This window comes from Chiloscyllium punctatum, chromosome 2, assembly GCF_047496795.1.
Source record: "Chiloscyllium punctatum isolate Juve2018m chromosome 2, sChiPun1.3, whole genome shotgun sequence".
NCBI classification, from domain to species: Eukaryota; Metazoa; Chordata; class Chondrichthyes; order Orectolobiformes; family Hemiscylliidae; genus Chiloscyllium; species Chiloscyllium punctatum.
In genome coordinates, this window is record NC_092740.1 from 62890728 (window position 1) to 62912804 (window position 22077).

General features: G+C 40.9%; 1 protein-coding gene across 5 annotated transcripts in view; it reads left to right on the forward strand.

Annotated features, from left to right (window-relative positions):
* LOC140484720 (uncharacterized) overlaps positions 1-22077 on the forward strand; it is a 144784-nt gene that overhangs the window by 50195 nt on the left and 72512 nt on the right. The gene's annotated exons all lie outside the window — the stretch shown is intronic.

Below are 22077 nucleotides of genomic sequence, written 5' to 3' on the forward strand. Positions count from 1 at the left end.
ATTCTGTATCTTATAATCCTGCCCCACTAGCTGCCTGACGAAGGAGCAGGACTCCAAAAGCTATTACTTCCAAATAAATCTGTTGGACTATAACTTGGTGTTGTGTGATTTTTAACTTTGTCCATGCTGGTCCAACACCACTGCTCCTCATTGTTCCTTATTTAAGTTCTTGTCATACTGTCATAGATGTACAGCACTGAAATAGACCCTTCAGCCCCATTCGTTGATGCTGACCAAATATTCGACAGTGATCTAGTCCTGCCTCCCAGCACTTGACCCATATCCTTCTAAACGCTTCCTATTTATATACCCATCCAGATGCCTTTTTAAATGTTGCAATTATACCAGCCTCCACCACCACCACTGGCAGCTCATTCCATTGATGCACCACCCTCTGCAAGAAAAGGTTGACTCTTAAGTCTCTTTTAAACCTTTCCCCTCTCACCTTAACCTATGCCCTCTACTTTTGGACTCCACTACTCAGGGGAAAAGACCTTGAGTATTCACCCTATCTATGTCCCTAATGATTTGTATGAACTTCTTTAATGTCACCCCTCATCTTGCAATGCTCCTGGGAGGTATGGTGACACAGTGTTTAGTACTACTGCCTCACAGCACCAGAGTCCCAGGTTCAATTCCACCCTCGGCCGACTCAGTGTGGTGTTTGTACATTCTCCATATGTCTGCATGGATTTCCTTCGGGTGTTCCAATTTCCTCCCATAGACCAAAGTGTGCACATTAAGTAGGTTACATGGGAAATGTGGGGTTATGATAGGATAGGGAAATGGATCTGTGAGAGATGCACTTCGGGGGGTCAGTGTCAACTAGATGGGTCGAATTGCCTGCTTCCACACTGTAGGGATTCTGTTATAAAATAACCCCAGATTATTCAGCCTCTCCCTTTAGCTCAAACTCTCCAACTGTGGCAACATTATTGTAAATCCTTTCTGAACCCTTTCAAGTTTCACAACATCTTTCCTTTAACAGGGAGACCATAATTGAACACAATATTCCAAAAATGGCTTCATCAATGCCCTGTACTGCCGCAACATGATCTCCCAACTTCTATACTCAATGCACTGACCAATAAAGACAGTGTACTAAGTACCTTCTTCACTACCCTGACTGCCTGCAACTCTGCTTTCAAGGAACTATGAACTTGCACCCCAAGGTGTCCTTTGTTTGGCGACACTCCCCAGCATCTTACCATTAAGTGTATATGTCCTACCCTGATTTGCTGTACAAAAATGCAGCACCTCATATTTATCTAAATTGAACCCTAACTGCCATTCCTCGGCCCATTTGCCGATCTGATCAATGTATTCTGAGGTAACCTTCTTCGCTGTCCACTACATCACCAATCTGCAAACTTCGTAACCATATCTCCTATATTCACATCCAAATCAATGCTAGACCTAACCACATAAGAAGGTCTAAATGGTAATATGTATTAACTATAGTAGAGAGTGCACAGTCAACAACAAAGCAGATTTTTTATATTACACAAATGAAAATAAAAGTTATTAACTATAACGGTGTTGTTAAGTTACGAGTGATTTATAAGGTTTTCTTCAACATGAGATAGAGTAACTATTACATTTTTTGCTTGTATGCATTCTGCACTTATACCATGTGATGAAAAAGCAAAACCATTATTATTTCAAGACAGAGATTAATAAAGCGAACAATTTTTAAATCAAAGCTCCAGCAGTACCTGCCCAGCAAGATAAATGGTTGGTGAAAACCTAGGGTAGCGGAGTCCAAAACTAGAGGGCATAGATCACAGGTAAGAGGGGAAAGATTTTAAAGGGACCTAAAGGGCAACTCTTTCACATAGAGAGTAGTGCATATATGGAATATATGTTAGAGGAAGTGGAAGAGATAGATACAGTTACATCATTTAAAAGACATTGGACAGGTATATGGAATATATGTTAGAGGAAGTGGAAGAGATAGATACAGTTACATCATTTAAAAGACATTGGACAGGTATATGAATAGGAAAAGTTTAGAGGGATGTGGGTCAAATGAAGACAAATGGGAATAGTTCAGTTTAGAAAACCTGTTTGGCATGGGCAAGTTGGGCCGAAGGGCCTGTTTCCATGATGTGTGACTCCGTGACTCTAGAACCTTGGCATATCCTAAGGATAAAAATTGGATAATATAGAGTATGTTGGCAGGTGAGGCAGAAACAGTTGCTGGTGTTGATAACAACTGGCCAGAAGATGTTTGTGGGATTTAGAGGAATGCTCATCCTTTTCCTCTACAAAAATCTTTTCAATAAAAAACCTCAACAGATTGCTTTTTGGGAGATGCCTACAGTGATCCCTTTAAGGTTCATCAGCTAGACCTCTCAACATTAGGCAAATGTGCCACTGACATTAGATATTGTCAAGTGAATTGTGATTTATCAAGGCCCTGTTTTCGTTCAACAGGTCACATACTTGATTCAGTGACCAATATGCAAGATGAAGTCAACTTTACAATGGAATTTTAATTAGAAATATTGGGAATCTTTATATTAATATTAGAACATAAGAAAATTACTCAATTTTTGTACCAGGACATTGAGACCATGATGTGCTGATTAATTTTGTGCAGCCAGATTGAAAGTGAATAAAGTTAAAATATTTAACCATAGTTCAAGCAAGAGCATAGCAATCTCTCTCTCTCTCTCTCTCTCTCTCTGTATGAGACTGACTAGATGTCTAGCTTGAGAGCTTTAACTCCATGTCAAACATGGGACAGGCAAGGAGGTAGCACTCCATGAATTGCCAACAGGGACTAAATGCACACTGGAATCATTTTGCGCCATCTCCTAGCTATTTAGCCACTGAGCTAACCATGAATATTGGTATTTTTAACTAAGAAATTATCAGCTTTGGCACTATGATTTTGATAATGAAAAATTGTTGGATGTTTTATTTATTATTAATATTCTGCTGATAATTTTGCATTTTTATAAGCTTCACAATTTAAAGTTATTCATTATAATAGTTTAATGGACCATGAATTTCATAAAAAGAGACATTCAGCACATTTGTCATTAAAACAAGAATTTTGCCTCCCGATTTGCTGCCTTGTTTCACAAGATGGTTGAACAATAGAATCAGCAAATTCTTAAAATGTGGGTATTACAACATACAATGCAATGTTGAAAAATGCAACTTTTATAATCAGCTTTGGAAGTAGGTATTTAACTTCCTTCCACTCAAGGGCTTGGCTGATTTGTTTTCTAATCTTATGGAACAAACATTACTGGGCTTAGGGTTTCAACTAGCTTGTCAGCAAATATAATGTTCAACATCTTCTTGTATATAGAAGAAAGAGACATGGAGGAAGATTGTGCCATAGTTTATGTGAAATTGCGTCAAATAATATTTGGCTTCCACTGTCTTAGTTCCTCTCGTAGCGAGGGCACAATATGCTTTATGATCAAGATGATCAACAGCTTTGCACTGCCTAATACCTAGCTAAATGGTAACGTGACCCAGGATGGTAAAATGGAATGCATGTGGAATATATCCACTATTCTGTTTATATTATGCCAGATGTGTTATTTTAAAGACCTGGGGCAGAATTTTACATGATGCACTGTAGTGATTCAACAAGGCTTGTTCAGTAGCACATTCTAAACTTACAAAATTTATCACCCAGATGGACAAGGGCAGCTGATTCATGGTAACAACTACCACCTTCAAGTTTCCATCCAAACACACACCATCATGACTTGGAAATATATCACTGTTCCTTCAGTATCACTAGGTTAAAAATTTGGAATCCTTTCCCTAATAACACTTTGGTGTACTTATGCACACAAACTGCAGTGGGTGGCAGCCCACCACCACCTTTTCAAGGACAAGAAGGATTAGGTACAAATGATGGACTTGTCAGTGATAACCGCATTCAGAATAAGTCAGAAAAAAAACTTGTCAATGGCAGAACACTAAACCCAGCCTATTATTTCTGCAAAACAATTAGGGCCATGATCCATATTTTGGATATCCAGGATCTAGATGGTATAGGTCACAGGTTTGGCTGCAGAGGAATCTTGATGAGTTCCTCATAACACAATTTCCAGCCTTTAACCTGCTCTTGGAGCCATATATGTTGTTGCTCCAGTTAAGTTTATGATCTGTGCTAACCTGCAGGATATTGATGATGGGAGGATTCGGTGAAGGGAATATGTCTAAATGTCAAGGGGATACAGTTAACTTCTCTCTTGCTTCCAGGAGTTAAGTGCCTCACATATATGTAATTTCCAAGTTATTTGCCATATACTAGTGCAAGCCTGAATGTTGCCCAGGTCTTGCTGTGTCTATCATAGACTGTTTCATTCTGTGAGGAGTTGTGATTGAATCTACATGCTGCAGTTATTGATAGACATCCCAACCTCTGTGATGAAGGGCAGGTCTTTACCTCCTGCCTTCTTATATCCTGTTCACAACCCATAAGCCACAAATTGAATATTCTCTACTTGCCTGGATGAATGCAGCTCTAATAACTCAATAAATTGAACATCATCCAGGAGAAAGCAACCCATTTGAATGGCAACCTTATGACACCCGTTGGACAGTCAATCTCTCCACTGAATCCATGATCCCTAAAAAAGTATCAATTATCCTGATTTGGAACAATGTCATAGGAACATAAGAACAGGAATAGGCCTTTCAGCCTGTCAAGACTGCTCCACAATTCAGTTAGATCATAGCTGATGATCTATCACAGTGCGATTTTTCCACACTATCGCGATGTCCCCTGATGTCATAAGTCTCCTGTAATCTATCCATCCTCTCTTGAGCATGCTCAGTGGTTGCGTTTCCTCAAGTCCTCTTCTTCAGACAAATCTAAAAATTTACCATCTTTTGAGTGAAAAGATTACTCCTCATTTTAAGTCACATGGCCTACCCTAAGCCTTAGATTATACTCCCTGGTTTTCAACTCACTAGCCGGAGGGAACATCTTATTTTCCTCCACCTGAAAGAATTTTCTAAGTTGCAGTGAAGTCACTTCTCATATTGCCATTCTTTCAATGCGTAAAAATCCTGAACTCCCTTTTTAACAGTATTGTGAATGTTCCTACACCACATGGATTGTGGCTTTCCAAGAAGGCAATTCATCACAACATTTCAAGCAAAATTAACAATGGACTTCAATTTTATTATGGTTTCATATTATAGTCCGCCAAATACTGTTTGCTGTCAAGGTCGGTCACTTTCACCTCAGCTCCTTAGTCTCTGTCTTGATTATACTCAATGATTAAAGATCTACAGTCCTTTGAGTAATTGAATTCAATGAATTGCCTGAAATTTTTAAAAAATGCTTCCATCCTAAATGGCTGATTTCTTATTCTGGAACAGTGATCATCAACAGTCTTTTGGAGCAAGGATTTCCAAATAACCACAACCTGTAAATGAAAAATATTTCTTTGGTCTGAAGAGATCAATCTTTAATCCTGAAATTGTGACCCCTGGTTGTATGATGCCCAGCTATCACAAACAACATCCCAATAAATATACTATCAAGCCAATTACAATTTTTAATTTTGATTAGATGACCATTTAATTTTTAAACTCGAACAAACATAAGTCTTATCTTAGAGGACAATCCCTTCATCTAGCTACCGGTCTAATGAATCTTTGTTTCATTAAATAGGCAAGTATATCCATCCTTCAATAAAGAGACCAAACCTATACACTATAGTTATAGAGAAGTACAGCACAGAAACAGACCTTTTGCTCCACCTTGTCCATGCTGACCAGATATCCTAGTCTTGGTGTGCTTTTGCCAAGGGCTTGTATTAAACCTTCCTCACTCCTGTACTACAATCCTCTTGCAAAAAGAATGGCAAAATGTGATAGGCTTCCTAATTGCTTACTACTAATTATATGATTTTTGTTCGTGAACACCTAGGTCTCTTAATATTTAAAATCTTTGATGCAATCTTATTTTTCTTTCCAAAACTGATATATTCCAGCTTCCCCACATTATATTCCATTTGCCATGCCTTATCTTGTAGTCTAACCTGGCATTTAACCTATCCCTGTCCGACCATTCTTTATATTCTCCTCACAACTTAGTTTCCTATTTAACTTAATATCACTGATGATTGTGAATGAATTACATTCAGTCTCCGCACTAAGTAATTGAGGCCCAAGAACTGAACTTGTGGGTACCAAAATTTCAACCTATTAACCCAAAAATAGCTCATTTATTTATTTTGACATTGGTTTCTTTCTTTTTATTCACTCGTGGGACATGGGAGTTGCAGGCTGGGCCAACAATTATTGCCAGTCCTTTGTTGCCCTTGAGAAGATGGTGGTGGACTACGTTCTTGAACCACTGCAGTCCATGTGCTGTGGGTAGATTCACAATCCACTTAGGGAGGGAATTCCAGGATTTTGACCTAGTGACAGTGAAGGAACGGTGATATATTTCCAAGTCAGGATGGGAAGTGGCTTGGTGGGGAGTTGCAGTTGGTGGTGTTCCTGTATATCTGCTGCCATTGTGCTTCTAGATGGAAGTGGTTGTGTGCTTGGAAGGTGCTGTCTCAGGGTCTTTGGTGAATTTCTGCAGTGCATCTTGTAAATAGTGCACACTGAAGCTACTGAGCATCACTTGTGGAGGAAGCGGATGTTTTGTCCTGGCTGACGTCAAGCTTCTTGAGCGTTGTTTGAGCTGAATTCATCCAGGCAAGTGGAGACTATTCTATCACTTTCCTGACTTGTGCCTTGTAGATGGTGGACAAGGTCGAGGGAGTCAGAAGGTGAGTTACTCGCTGCAATATTCCTAGCCGTTGAACTGCTCTTGTAGCCACTATATTTATAAAATGATTCTAGTTGTATTTCTGGTCAATGGTAATATCCAAGATTTTGAAAGTGGAGGATTCAGTGATGGCAACACCATTGAATGTCAGTGGGTGGTGCATCGATTGTTTGTTATTGGAGGTGGTCGTTACTTGGCAGTTGTGTGGTGGAAATGTAACTTGACACTTGTGAGCCCAAGCCTGGATGTTGTTCAGTACCTGAGGAGTTGCGGACAGGCTGAGCATTGTGCAATCACTGGCTAACATCCCAATCCTCAATTAGAGGATGTAAGAGATCATTATGCAAAATTAGGACTCATAGGACAAGGACAATACATTAGCATGAAATAAAGATTAGATATGGACATCAGTGCAAAAGATAAGGCAGAAGCATTTGCAATAACCTTCACCAGATATGCCATGTGGATGATTCATCTTGGTCTCATCCAGTGGTGCCCAGCATCATAGATGCCAGCCTTCAGCCGTTCTGAGGAAGGGTCACTGGACCAGAAATGTTAATTCTGATTTCACTCCACAGATGCTGCCAGACCTGGTGGTCTTTTCCAGCAATTTCTGTTCTTATTCCAGCCTTCAACCAATTCGATTCACCCCCGTGATATCGAGAAACTGTTGGAGGCACTGGATACTACAAAGGCCATAGGCCTTGGCAACATTCAGACAGTAGTACTGAATATTTGTGCTTCAGAATTTGTTGCACCCCTAGCCCCCTGTTCCAGTACAGCTACAACACTGGCATCTGCCCCACAAGGCAGAAAGTTGCCCAGATATGTCCTGTCCACACTAATCAGTACAAGTTAAACCCAACCAATTACCACTCCATCATTCTACCCTCATTCATCAGTAAAGTGATGAAAGGTTTTGTCAACAGTGCTACCAAGCCGCAACTGCTCAACAATAAACAATAAACTGCCCGCTCATACCAAGTTTGGATTCCATCAGGGCCACTCAGCTCGTTACAGCCCTGGTTCAAACATAAACAAAACAGCTAAATTCCAGAGGTAAGGTGAGAGTGAAAGCCATATCAGGAAGCACAAGCTTCCAGAGTACTGCTGCTTCATCAGGTGAAGTGACCTTGACAACTCCAGTCCAACACCGGCTCCTTCACATCTAACAGACCAACACTAATCTCTTCCTTTTACAGACTTACAGAAACTTTTACAATCTTTTGGTTTTGTGATAGTTTAAGTCTCTTTGTTTTCTCTCGCTTTCTCAGCCTTGGCTGTATTTTAACAATTTCTCAATCTTCAGGCTTTTGTAGCAAAGTTATAGGTAAACACTTTTAATATCGTATTATTTTTAAGATTTTTAATTTCATTTTTGAGCACTGTTGGATCATTTTTTCTATGATATTTTGAGAATTTTTTGTAAATAATGTATAGATTATTTAACTATTTTTCCTGATCCTTTTCCTTTCCTACTTATCCACATGATATCTTTTGAAACTAATTTTCCTACCTACACTAACTAACTTGCCCCTCAATCATACAAGACTTTACTTTGTATGTAACTCAGTTACTCTTAAGCTCAATATAAAAATTCTTTAGTTTTGTGATTACTTCTTTACTTCAAGTTTATCAATTAACACCTTGCCAATGTGCAATATTAGATCAAAAATAACCTGCTCCCAATTGATCCTGGAAACCATTTAGGTTTCATTCATGTTCCATTCCTATAACTTTTCATAGAGTCATAGAAGCATAGAAATGTACAGCATAGAAACAGATACTTTGGTCCATGTCGACCAGATATCCTAAACTAATCTAGTCCCATTTGCCAGCATTTGGTCCATATCCCTCTGATCCTTTCCTATTCATGTACCCTTTTAAATGTTGTAATTGTACTAGCCTCCACTATTTTTTTTTAAATAAAGGTCAGCGTTTCATTTGCCTTTCCTATTACATACTGACTGGATTATAATTACGGGTTTTTTATTTTTAATATGGTTTTACATTGACAGTTTTCCAATCATCTGGACTTTTCCAGGATTTAAGGATTCTTGTAAAATTACTACCAGTGCTTCTGAGATCCCTGTAGCTACTGCTTTTAATGTCATTGAATGCATCCCTTCAGGTCCAGGGTACTTTTTGAACTTTAGCCTTATTATTAGTTTCCCTAGTACTTTTTTTTTGTAGTCATAGTTATTGTATATTATTTCTTCCCTCCTTTTGTCCCTTGATGATTTAGTATTTTTGGAATGCAATTAGTATCTTCTATTCTGAAGATTGATGTAATTTGTTGAAACTGTGTTGATCTAATATTAAGGTAGCCATATAATTTCCTCCATGTATATTTGCTAACTTAGAATCTGCTGACCAGGCTTATTTACATAACTTTAGACTGACCAATGAAAATCTGGCAAATGACTGATTGCATGATCCATCTAATGAACTCTGTCATAGCTTGCTTCAATCTCAAAACTGATTCATGCCTTCACTTTAGATTGGGCTGTCAATAAAATCTATTATTTTAGAAAGATTCTCAGGTTATCAGTCACGTGGGATTTTAGAATTAAGTGGCTTAACCCCTTTCTGAAATATCAATTGATCTGTTCCAACCACATTGATCAGTCTGCGATTATAGAAAATGCATATTTAGTTAGAGAGCTCTCAGAGATGTTGCTGGACAGAATAATATTAATTGTGCTACACTCAATATGCTTAAGCATTTTTAATTATCATTTGTTCCACAGGATTAAGCTAACTTCTATACACTGGTGTATATTCTTTATAGTTCACATCAATAAAAAATAAGCAGTTTGTAAATTTAAATCTGAGTGTTGTGACTAGAAAGAAAAATCAAATTCCTGATTGTTAAAATTAAGCATTTTTATCCCTGCCCTATTCAGAGAAGAGGAAAAGGTAGCTATAAAGTTATAGGTTATACAATTAAAATCAATTATTGTTATATTTCTGAGGTCCATGTCCCCATGTTGCAGAGGGAGCTTTGATTTTGTTTGTATTTTGTGTTTCCTGCATTCCAACTTTGACTACACTCCAAAAGTACTCATTGGCTATGAAGTGTTTGGAGATTATTAATGGCAGTAAACTTCTAGAGAAAAGCAAGGCTTTCTTTTTGTATATCAACTTTCTCAATGAAAAGCTGGTCAATTTAGTTGGCCAAACCTCACATCAACTGTGTTGGTGATTTCTCCATCTTTACTCTTGCAGGCTATTTACCAACTAGGCAGAAATCTGGTAGGGTGGGTAACATGTAAAGGCACCTGCAGTCTCCTAAAGAAGATGGCAGTTACCATGGTGATTAGTGGGGAGCAAGATATTTAGACAGGAAGCATTATGATGTTGTTCAGAGCTTAGAGATTGTCCAATGCATCTAAAAGGTGCATTTATCATGAATGAACAGTAAATTCTCAACTCTAATAAATGATAGGTTTTCTTTGTAAAATTAGTCTGTGGCAAGGGAGACAAGTAACTAAGCAATTCAATACTTGTAGCATTGTTCTGGGAACCTCTATGCAGTATAATAATAAATTTAATTATATCACCAGAACTGCTAAGATAATACTACTAATATTGTCTAACTCTTTGTAAAGCAGTAAACAAAACTACTTTGCCTCCTCGGCTTTCCATACATCTCATTCAAAATAAAGGTTTGATATGATGCTGAAAACCACAGAGTGCTTAGCTACCTCCACGAAAGCTACAGGTGGGCCTTTCTTGCAGATATTTGTAATTCCAAGACAGATGCTTAAACTGGCTCTTATCGGCTGTGGCATCCACCCTCTTCACTGATAGATTGGAATATTGAATGTGTAGGGCTTCATTTGTATCATCTCATTGAAGCTTACAGAACACTGAGAGGCTGGATAGACTGGATGTGGAGATGATGTTTCCATTAGTAGAAGACACTCGGACACGAGGAAACAGAAGGAATGGCCTTTAAAATTGAGAAGAGGAAGAATTTTGTCACCGAGTGGTGAATCAATGGAAAGCAGCCTTCACAGGCTCCTGTAGCAATAGTTCATTGAGTATCTGTAAGACAGAGGCAGATAGGTTCTAGAGAGATTGATTAGTAAGGGGATCAAGTGTTATGGGGAGTAGGTCGGAGAATAGGGTTGAGGAACATGATTGATGGAATGGCAGAGCAGATTTGAAGGGCCAGATGACTCATATATCTTATGGTACCAGAAATGTTCTATATAATCATGCTAATTTAAATCAGAATTAGGTCTTTTGGCCATATGGTAAAAACATGGCTGATCAGTTTTGTTCCAGATTCCAATTTCCCATCTACCCCTTGTTAACTTTTGATTCCTTTGTCAAGAAGAATCTATGTGTCATCTAAAAATATTCAATGAATCTGAACTCCGCCACTTTCTGAACACACTGAGTTCAAAATTTACCCAACCCTCTGAAGGTAAAGATTTTCCCTTATCTCTGTCTTAAAAGAGCAGCCTCCACTTTTAAGACAGCATCTGGTAGTTCTGGACACACTAACTGGAGTCCAAAATAACAAACAATACCTAAGATATGGTCTCACCAATGCCCTGCATAATGGAAAGCCCATGTAATTTTGTTTTTGGTGTTTGTTTAAAAAATTGTGTGCTGAAATGAGAAAGATCTGTTTTAAAACCAGTGGAATGATTGCTGCATGTTTTGAAAAGCAAGTAACTTGACACTCGTGACAAGTATCATGTCCAGTAAACAGTTGTTTGCACGAGCAGTAATTGAAGTGCTTGCAAACAAATTGGATGCCATGATGTAGAGGTGCTGGTGTTGGACTGGGGTGGACACAGTTAAAAGTCACAACACCAGGTTATTGTCCTTCAGGTTTATTTGGAAGTACAAGCTTTCAGAGTGCTGCTGCTTCATCAGGTAGCTAGTGGAGCAGGTTCATAGGACACATAATCTATAGTAAAAGATCAAAGTGACATACAACAGATGTGATGTATTGAACAAACCGAGATTGCTGTTAAGTCTTTAATCACTTAGAATGGGTTGCATATTTTGATTCATTAATATGTAAATCCCAGAATTTTCAAGTCTCATTCCAGAGTTAACTTAAGATTTTATTTTTAAAAAGTGGCATCTCAGCTCAGGCAATGCATCAAAGATGGGAGGTTAAAGTCTGTCTGCATTCCAACTGGTTCTATTTCCAAAGTGGGAATTTATAAATTGTCACATGGACTGACAGCCTACAGATTGTGTGCATTTTGAACAAAATAGAATGTATTTGCAAATACAAATCTGCAAATGCAAGCTTACCCCATAGACTTATATGTGTGTGCTTGCGTGTGAGGGAGTGGGAGAGAGAGAGAGAGAGAGAGAGAGAGTGTGTGAGTGTGTGTGTGTGTCTGAGAGAGCATGTGTATGAGTGTATAAGAGTGTGTGTGTATAGTGTAATGGGGTCACCTGTAGTGTGACATCAACCCAAGATCCTGGTTATTTTTTAAAAAGTTGGAGACAAAGGCCTCTGTGTACAAACTTAGCTTGGTGGCAACAAGAAGTTTATTGGTCCATGGACTAGTAACCAGTTTTTTTTTAAGATTAGTTTAGATTCCCTACAGTGTGGAAGCAGGCCCTTCGGCCCAACAAGTCCACACCGACCTTCCGAAGAGTAACCCACCCGACCCATTTCACTCTGACGAATGCACCTAACACTATGGACAATTTAGCATGGCAAAATCATTTGACCTGCACATCTTTGGACTGTGGGAGGAAACCGGAGCACATGGAGGAAACCCACGCAGACATGGAGAGAATGTACAAAGTCCACACAGACAGTTGCCTGAGGCTGGAATTGAACCTGGGTTCTTGGTGCTGTGAGGCAGCAGTGCTAACCACTGAGCCACCAATATTAATGTCAAAAGTCTTTTGCCTGCCAACAAAGTGTAATTGGTTCTCAAAATAACTGAATAGCTTGCACCTGGAACCAAGAGAGAAGAGTTTGATTTTTACCAGCACAGAAGCAGTCAAAATACATTAAAAATGTGAAGAAAACAGTTCATTTTACCTTTGGCAGTTGTTGTAAGCTGTGACATTTAACTGATAAATCAGGGATCTTTTATACATGAACAAGTGTCTCATGTGATCCAGTGGAAGCATTCAGACAGTTGAAAAGTAATGTTCTAACTAGAGTCTAAAACATGAGGATCATCTCAGCAAGCCATGCATTTGTAATCATTCTTTGCAGCTTTCTTTCACCCATAATCTACTTTTTCCTTTCTGTCCAAACATGTGGTTTTGTGTATGAGAGAGAGTGAGCGAGAGTTTATAAGTGGATTAGTTGTAATTTGTAGTGTTATATGCTGACATTTTCTAACTGTTTACCAGTAGCTAGAGTTTAATTACTAGTATTTCTTGTTAAGTGTGGTCCATCCTTTCCATTTGACTTATATCTGAAAATGAAGTAAACTGAGGAATTTTGTATATTTGTTTGAAATTCATAACTTTGTGATGATTCTAGCAATGGTGGGTCTTCATTTTCAGCTAGCTACCCCAGTTGTTGGTTTCCAAAGTCTTGGAAGACCTATTCCACAGCTGTTAAATTTAAATAGTGTCCAAAATCTTTTGAACAGAAATTGATGTAATTATTATCACCAGTAACCTGCCTCTTCAAAGCAGGATATTGGCTGACCCGAAATATGTAATTTGGGAGAAGGGGAGTTCATAGTTGGTTGGAATTGGGGTTCACCTTTTTACCATTTGAACATGCCAGTTCCTCTGATGTTAAATGATCAATTACTTTTCAGATTAGTTTTGAATTTGACCCCTCTCGACCACAGGCAATGTTCTCTGGTGTTTTGCTGTAGTGGACTAAGTGAAACAGATTGTCGTGATCTTCATTATACATTCAATTTACTCAATTACTCCTCATTGTCCAACCCCTAAGTACTGTTTACCATCCTTTCAGTAAGCAATATCCTTCTTGTATTGTGGCAACCAAAACTGTGATCTTCTAAATATGGTTGCACTGTTGATTTATTAAATAATTGGATTACTCACTATTTTTGACCGATATTGATTTTTTTTTTAATATATGTATGTATTTATTGAAAACATATTTTAATCTTTTACAAAAAACTATAAAAGTACAAAAGTACGGAAAAGCAGAAATTATAACATTATTATATTACAGTAATGTTAACAAGAAACTACCTACTACTCTGGAATACAGAGTCTCATATTTACTTAATCCAATTTAAAATAAACTCGAATGAAATGAAATAGAATTAAATTAAATTACAATCCAGTTAAACTAAATTACATTACATTATACTACTCCACTCACCACACCTCCACCAAAGCTCCTATCCACAGGAGCAACAGTTATTATATCCGTATTTACTCGGCCTCCTCTGCCTGGGGTCCGTGGATCACCACATACAGCCCTCACGGCTATATTAAGGCCCTAATCAGTATTGCCGATAGGTCAATATATATGTAATTTAGAAAGGACCGCCATGTCTTATAAAATTGCTCTGTTCCATGGTGCACCATACTCATCAGATAATCTTGGGGGACGTGCTCCATCACAAGTCTGCACCACCCCACAACACCCGGAGGTTTTTCTGATATCCATTTCATTAGAATGTTCTTCCTCACACAGTGTGTAAGAATGTTAAATAACCGCTTACCATGCTCACCCAGAGAGGGCAGATTCGGCAATCCAAAAGAAGTATTGCAAGGATGATTCAGGAGAAGAATGAAAGTAATAGGGTGGTTGTTATGGGGGACTTTAACTTCCCAGATATTGACTGGGAAAGCTACAGCTCAAGTTCGTTAGATGGGTAGGTATTTGTCCAATGTGTGCAGGAGGGTTTCCTGACACGATATGTAGACAGGCCAACAAGAGGTGAGGCCATACTGGATTTGGTTCTAGGTAATGAACCAGGCCAGGTGTTAGACTTGGAGGTAGGTGAGCACTTCGGGGACAGTGACCACAACTCGGTGACTTTTACTCTAGTGATGGAGAGGGATAAGTGTGCACTGCAGGGCAAGAGTTATAGCTGGGGGCAGGGAAATTATGATGCGGTGAGGCATGACTTAGGATGTGTGGATTGGAAAAATAGGCTTCAAAGGAAGGACACAAATGATATGTGGAGCTTGTTCAAGGAGTAGCTATTGGGTGTCCTTGATAAGTATGTACCAGTCAGGCAGGGAGGAAAGGGTCTTGTGAGGGAGCCGTGGTTTAATAAGGAATTGGAATCCCTTGTAAAAGGGAAGAGGGCGGCCTATGTAAAGATGAAGCGTGAAGGTTCAGTTGGGGCGATTGAGAGTTATAAGGTAGCCAGGAAGGACCTGAAGAGAGAGCTAAGAGCAGCGAGAAGGGGACATGAAAAGTCCTTGGTTGGTAGAATTAGGGAAAACCCTAAGGCTTTCTATAGGTATGTCAGGAATAAAAGGATGACTAGGGTAGGTATCGGTCCAGTCAGGGATAGTAGTGGGAAGTTGTGCTTGGAGGCCGAGGAGATTGGAGAGACACTAAATCAATACTTTTCGTCAGTATTCACTCAGGAACAGGATGTTGTTGCTGATGTGAATATTGAGTCACAAGTGATTAGAATGGATGGCTTTGAGGTATGTAGGGAAGAGGTCCGGGGAATACTGGAAAGGGTGAAAATAGATAAGTCCCCTGGGCCTGATGGCATTTATCTTAGGATCCTCTGGGAAGCTAGGGAGGAGATAGCGGAGCCATTGGCCTTGATTTTTATGTCGTCGTTGTCTACGGGAATAGTGCCAGAGGACTGGAGGATAGCGAATGTGGTCCCCTTGTTCAAGAAGGGGAGTAGGGACAGCCCTAGTAACTATAGGCCAGTGAGTCTCACTTCTGTTGTGGGCAAAGTCTTAGAGAGAATTGTAAGGGATAGGATTTATGAACATCTGGATAGGAATAATGTGATCAAGGATAGTCAGCATGGTTTTGTGAAGGGCAGGTTGTGTCTCACAAACCTTATTGAGTTCTTTGAGAAGGTGACTAAGGAAGTGGACGAGGGTAAAGCAGTAGATGTGGTGTATATGGATTTTAGCAAGGCGTTCGATAAAGTACCACATGGTAGGCTACTGCAAAAATTACGGAGGTATGGCAATGAGGGTGCATTAGAGGTTTGGATTAGGAATTGGCTGGCTGGAAGGAGACCGAGGGTAGTAGTTGATGGTAAAGGTTCATCTTGGAGTGCAGTTACTAGCGGTGTTCCACAAGGATCTGTTTTGGGACCATTGCTGTTTGTCATTTTTATAAATGACCTGGAGGAGGGGCTTGAAGGCTGAGTGAGCAGATTTGCGGATGATACGAAAGTCGGTGGAGTGGTGGACAGCGAAGAAGGATGTGGCAGGTTACAGCGGGATATAGATAAGTTGAAGAGCTGGGCAGAAAGGTGGCAAATGGAGTTCAAGTGTGAAGTCATTCACTTTGGTAGGAGTAACAAGAAGATGGATTACTGGGCTAATGGTAGGCTACTTGGTAGTGTGGATGAGCAGAGGGATCTTGGTGTCCATGTACACAGATCTCTGAAAGTATCCACCCAGGTAAATAGTGCTGTGAAGAAGGCATATGGCGTACTGGGCTTTATTGGTAGAGGAATTGAGTTCCGGAGTCCTGAGGTCATGTTGCAGTTGTATAAGACTCTGGTGCGGCCTTATCTGGAGTATTGTGTACAGTTTTGGTTGCCATACTATAGGAAGGATGTGGAGGCACTGGAACGGGTGCAGAGGAGGTTTACCAGGATGTTGCCTGGCATGGTAGGAAGATCGTATGAGGAGAGGCTGAGGCACTTGGGGCTGTTCTCATTGGAGAAAAGAAGGTTTAGGGGCGATTTGATAGTGGTGTACAAGATGATTAGGGGTTTAGATAGGGTTGACAGTGAGAACCTTTTTCCACGTATGGAGTCAGCTGTTACTAGGGGACACAGCTTTAAATTAAGGGGAGGTTGGTATAGGACAGATGTTAGGGGTAGATTCTTTACTCAGCGGGTTCTGAGTTCATGGAATGCCCTACCAGTATCAGTGGTGGACTCTCCCTCTTTATGGTCATTCAGGCGGGCATTGGATAAACATATGGAGGTTATTGGGCTAGTGTAGGTTAGGTAGGCTTCGGTTGGCACAACATTGAGGGCCGAAGGGCCTGTACTGCGCTGTATTTTTCTAAGTTCTATGTTCTATGTTACCGGATCTGCCTTAACTTCAATTCCCGGGATTTTCTCCAGCTCATTCACTATGGCATCCCAGTATCCACGAATCTTGTAGCAGGATCAAGAGCAATGTGTACGGTTACCTTTGCTGATTTTACATTTGAGACATCCTGGAGAAGATTCTTTCTTAAACTTGGTTAACCTCTGTGATGCCATATGGGCTCTGTGAAGGATCTTCAATTGCTAGCTTGTGCTTTATTTTATATTAAGATTTTCTTTACACTTTCCCATATATCCTCCCATTTTTCCAATGAAGTTTCTTCCCCCCAACTCCAAATTCCCATGGAGTCTCTCCATATCCCCCATGGCGCTCCCCCTCTTCAGATGGTGTATGGTACTAACTGAGAGAGTGCTCCCACATTAGATCACTCTTCTCTCTATATCTGACGTGTAGAACTGAGCCAAGAGCATGATCCTCTTCTGTAAATAATCCCTAACCTGAAAGTATTGGAAAAGGTCCCTATTAGGAATCCCATATTTCTGACTTAATTGGTTGAAAGACATGAAGACATCTCCCTCGATTAAATCTCCCAAACAGGAGATTCCCTTACCCTGCCTTGCTCTAAAGCTGGAGTCCATTGACCTGGCCTAAATCCTGGGGCTCCCACTAATGGAGTGACGGTGATGTCTTAAGCAAATTGCCCTCGCCCTGGTGCACTATCCTCCATGTTTTCGCCATATTTAAGATAATTGGGGTCTCACAGTGCTCAGTCACGGATCGCATTTTGCCTATAAACAGTAAATTGATCAGGGTCACCTTGCCTGCGAGACCTCAACATCAAACTGTACTGACCTTGAGTCCTTGTGCACCCAGTCACCCATATACTACAGCAGGGTATCTATTTGGTATGTCTTCAGATCTGGATCCCAGCTTGGTGGATTTAATTAGGGGTGCCAATGGCACCAAATAAAGGATCCAAGCCAACTGGTAAACCTCCATAGCACCTCGCTGGGTAATAACAACAAGAGCATCCCTCATAAGATATAATAGCCGAGGAAGAACATTCATTTTAATCAAGGCTATATGGCCTAGCCATGATATTGGTAGCTCCTCCCACTGCTGCAAGTCCTGCTTTATCCTCTCAAACAATTGTACAACGTTAGCTCTGTGCAGCTGTCGGAAGGTAGGGGTAATACCACCCCACAACACCTGGAGGTTTTTCTGATATCCATTTCATTAGAATGTTCTTCCTCACACAGTGTGTAAGCATGTTAAATAACCACTTCCCATGCTCACCCAGAGAGGGCAGATTCGGCAATCCAAAAGAAGGGATACCGGATCTGCCTTAACTTCAATTCCCGGGATTTTCTCCAGCTCATTCACTATGGCATTCACTACTGCTGCAAGTCCTGCTTTATCCTCTCAAACAATTGTACAATGTTAGCTCTGTGCAGCTGTCTGAAGGTGTGGGTGGCATGGTGGCACAGTGGTTAGCACTGCTGCTTCACAGCGCCACAGACCCGGGTTCAATTTCCGCCTCAGGCGACTGACTGTGTGGAGTTTGCACATTCTCCCCATGTCTGCGTGGGTTTCCTCCGGGTGCTCCAGTTTCCTCCCACAGTCCAAAGATGTGCGGATTAAGTGAATTGGCCATGCTAAATTGCCCATAGTGTTAGTTAAAGGGGTAAATGTAGGGTATGAGTGGGTTGCACTTTGGCGGGTCAGTGTGGACTTGTTGGGCCGTGGGGCCTGTTTCCACGCTATAAGTAATCTAAAAAAAATCTTTTCAGAATCCCTTCGACTTTGCTAATATAAATTCCCAGGTTGAAATTAACAGGCAGCATCTTTGCTAAAATGTTCAAGTCGATGTTCAACAATGAGATAGGTCAATAATCTTCAGGGTCTTTCCCTTTCTTTAAAGTCAGGAGATATTGGCCTCCCTAAGGGAGGGTGGAAGGCAGTCCTGGCTATATGAATGACAATACATCTGCAGAGGTTGTTCAGCTAACATGTGTATGAATTCTTTGTAAAACTCAATCGGGAACCCGTCTGGACCAGGTGCCTTGCCACCAGGGAGCTGCCTTTCTGCCTCTTGCACTTCTTGTATCATCAGAGGCGCGTTTAAAAGGAAGACCTGCTTTGTGTTTATGCCAGGGAGGTCCAGGTTTTCCAACAGGTATTCCATTCTCGCTACTCCATCCCCACAAAAAGTATAATTCTACATAGAATTGCTGAAATCTGGCATTAATCTTTTTAGCTCTCGAGTGATGTTACCAGTTCTCTCCCTAATAGATTCAATGAACTGTAGAGCACTTTTTTTTAAGTTTACTTACAGTGTGGAAACAGGCCCTTCAGCCCAACAAGTCCACACCGACCCTCCGAAGAGCAACCTACCTGGACCCATTCCTCTACACATAACACTATGGGCAATTTAGCATGGCCAATTCACCTAACCCGCACATTTTTGGACTGTGGGAGGAAACCAGAGCACCCATGCAGACACGGGGAGAATGTGCAAACTTCACACAGACAGCTGCCTGAGGCAGGAATTGAACCTGGGTCTCTGGCGCTGTGAGGCAGTAGTGCTAACCACTGTGCCACCGTGCCATCCACTAGCCAGATAAGCCAGGTATATGGGAATAATCCTGACTTATCCCCATATTCGAACAGCCTTTGCTTTGCAACCTTCACCGCTTGTGTGAGCACTGAGTCCAGAGCAGCCTGGAGAGCTGTGACCTGATGTAACTTAATCACAGCTGGTCTGATATAATATGCCAACTCAGCTGCTTTCAGCCAGGCCTCAAAGTATTCGCTGCTGCTCCCTTCTCTGCCTTGTTCTAGTTGTTGAATATGAAATAATCAGACCCCTTAAATATGCCTTGGTGGTCTCCCAAAGCACCGATGGATTACTGGCCATACTCCAGTCGATGTCCCAGAAAGCCCAGAACTCCCTTGTAATATACTGTGCAAAGTTGCCATCCCTCAGCAGAAACAGATACATATGCCAGTGCTATGTGTCTGTTCCACTACCCTTGGTCTTAACATCCAAGTACATTGCCGCGTGGTCCGAAATAGTTATGTTCTCAATCCTGCAGGCCAACACCAAGTCCAAACAAACCAACAGAATAAAGAACATATCAATTCTTGTGTGGCACTTGTGCAGGTTGGAGTAAAAGGTAAAATCTCTCCCATTAGAGTGGAGGCACCTCCACACATCCACTAGCCCCAACTCCTTACACAAGTCTACTAGCTGTCTAGACTGCAGAGGTGTACTCGGCAGACCCCTTGGCATCCTGTCTACCCAGGATCCATGAGGCGATTAAATTCTCCTATAATCGCACGGTGCACCTCAAGAGCCATAAATTTAGAGTCCGTGTCAACTAAAACTTTGAGATGATGCGCCAGGGGACAGTAAACGTTCAGGATGCCATACTCTTCTCTGTGTACCAGAGCCTTGAGAATGATGAATCGTCCATGCTCATCCTTGATTTAATCTATCACCTGAAATAAGAGGTTCCTTCATACCAGTATGGCCACCCCTCTGCTTTTGGAGTTGAAGGTGGAGAAAAATACTCTATTGTATCCTCCAGCTGTAACTTCAGACGTTCCCTATCAGTTAAGTGTGTGTCTTGCAGTAGAGCAACGTCAACCCTTTCCTTCTTAAGATTCATAAACACCTTTTTCCTTTTAATGGGGGGAATGGCCCCCTTTATATTCCAGGTGCACCACCTGAACAAATTGCTAGCCATGACTGCACACTACAGGCCATGGTCCCCCGAGAGGTAAAAGCCTAATGTGCAGCAAATGGAAAAAACAAAGACTTTATAACATCTAAAATCTACTCATACAAATGCTATTAAAACTAAGAAACTATACACTACTCCTAACTTGAACAAAAACAACAAATCACTAGAGCTCTCCCCCCATGCCCATAGGGGGCATTCGCTCCCAACCTTCCAGCCATCCTTGCACCTTCCAGTAAGGCCACCACCCAAATCCAGGCAATGGCAAAAAATATGTTATTTACACTCTTGACAGTTAACAATGGATGCCCTCCCTTCCCCCTCTATACCTCAGCCCCACACATCTTTACACCAAGAGAATAAACACCCCTCACCCAGAGTAACAGAACAGCAAAATAATAGATATTTACCAAACAGGTACAATATTAAACAAACTGAATTTTGCACCAAAGCAATACCAAGCCTATAAGGCCAGAAACTATGAAAGGGAAAAGAACAAGGAAAGAGAAGATAAAAAAAATTATGCCATTGTCCGCAAACACCTTTCCCTCTTTCCCTCTTGGTGCAAGTCAATTGTTTCAGAGTTCACAAATTCTTTTTCTCTTTCCACCGAGTCAAAGTTATAGACAGATCCCCCATAATTAAAACGTAGTACAGCTGGGTACCTCAGAGAATATTGAATATTTAAATATCTTAATTTTTTTCTTTGCATCATCAAAAGCCTTCCTTTTCTTAATTACGGCCCCAGCAAAGTCTTGAAAAGACAGTATTCTCGAACCTTTATAAACCAGAGCCTGTGGATCTCTTTCCAGTGTTCTGGATGTTTCTATTATTAACTGTTGTCCTTAATAGTGCTGGAGTCGCATTAGGACTGGGTGGGGGAGCTGATCCAACCTGGACATGCGCATTGTGATCTGATGGGTCCGCTCCATACTCACCTGACCAGACTCAATCTCCAGCCCAACAGCTCTGGGAGCCACTTCTCCTGGAACTCGGTCAGATTCTCACCTTCATTCCAGAAGACCCACTACATACATGCTTTTTCTCCGACCTCTATTTTCGAGGTCGTCAACCTGAACCTAGTCTTCCAAGGTTCAGACCCTCTGAGTTCTTCAGACGCCGCGATCCTTTGTTCGATGCGTCAATCCAGTGACTGAATCTCCTGCTCATGCTTTATCAGCATAGCAGAAATTGGTTCCAGCGCAGTTTCGATGTATTCACGGAGTTTTGCAAACTTCAATAGTAGATGCTGCTGCTCCACCAAGCTCAGAGGCACTGCCACAGGGGTAGAAGCAGCCGGGTGTGCCCGGCATAGTGGGGGAGTGCGCTGCCTGCTGAGCTCCTCTTGTTCCTTTTCCCTTAGTTGTCTTAATCTCAATTTTAGAGCCTCCAAATCTAAAGTTAAAATGTTCTAGGTGT